Raw genomic sequence first — 1,143 nt, forward strand, 5'->3', positions numbered from 1 at the left:
GGTAGCCATGAAGCCATAAATTAAAAATGGCACAACTGCTGGGAGCCTAAATTCCTGGTAACTATTAACAGGAAAGCTGCCTTTGACATTCAAACATGCGGGGCCAGATGGTGGCACACCTGGTTGAGCACACATGTTACAGTGCGCAAGGACCCAGGTTCGAGCCCCTGGCCCCCACCTGCAGGGGGAAAGCTTTACAAGTGGTAAAGCAGTGCTGCAGGCGTCTCTCTGTCTCTCTCCTTCTCTATCACCCCTTCCCTCTCAATTTCTGACTTTCTGTATCCAGCAAGTAAATAAAGATAAAAAAAATTTAAAAAAAAAGGAAAAAAAAGAAATTCAAACATGCATGGGAGAGTCATATAAGAAATAAACTTCTGTGCTCGCTTCGGCAGCACATATACTAAAATTGGAACGATACAGAGAAGATTAGCATGGCCCCCGCGCAAGGATGACACGCAAATTCGTGAAGCGTTCCATATTTAAAAAAAAAAAAAAAAGAAACTTCTGGGGAATTGGGCGGTAGTGCAGCAGGTTAAGTGCATGTGGTGCAAAGTGTTAACGGACCAGTGTAAGGATCCCGGTTCGAGCCCCCTAGCTCCCCACCAGCAGGGGAGTCGCTTCACAGGCCGTGAAGCACGTCTTCAGGTGTCTGTCTTTCTCTCCCCTTCTCTGTTTTCCCCTCCTCTCTCCATTTCTCTCTGTCCTATCCAACAACGATGACATCAACAACAACAACAATAATAACTACAACAGTAAAACAATAAGGGCAGCAAAAGGGAATAAATAAATAAAGTAAATATTAAAAAAAAGGAAATAAACTTCTATCGGGCACTAAAACTTTATGCTTTCCCCCAAAAAAAAATCACAGTTTAACCTTCCATAACTAATAGCAGGTGGGATCAGGAATCAATTTTCTTTTATTTCTTTTAAGAATTAAAAGATTTTGTAGGATCCATTCTCAAGAAATTTAAAATAAGTTCCATGACCTTTATAGTCATCTGGAGGTAATCAAATGTGATTTTCCTGGGATGCATAAATGGTGATATTTTAAGGGAACAACACAAATCATAATCATTACATAACCATTATGATGACTCTCCCCAGTCCCTGCAAAGTCCTCTTCTCTGCCCAGGGATTTCTGGG

The 1,143-nt window shown here is 41.5% G+C and overlaps 1 non-coding gene across 1 annotated transcript; it reads left to right on the forward strand.

Annotated features, from left to right (window-relative positions):
• The first annotated feature begins 376 nt into the window (after nt 1-376).
• Nucleotides 377-483, forward strand: LOC132538405 (U6 spliceosomal RNA). The gene has a single exon (XR_009549773.1). It is a non-coding gene; the product is annotated as a U6 spliceosomal RNA (small nuclear RNA).
• Nucleotides 484-1,143: the final 660 nt, after the last annotated feature.

Source organism: Erinaceus europaeus, chromosome 4 (genome assembly GCF_950295315.1).
Source record: "Erinaceus europaeus chromosome 4, mEriEur2.1, whole genome shotgun sequence".
Classification (NCBI taxonomy): Eukaryota; Metazoa; Chordata; class Mammalia; order Eulipotyphla; family Erinaceidae; genus Erinaceus; species Erinaceus europaeus.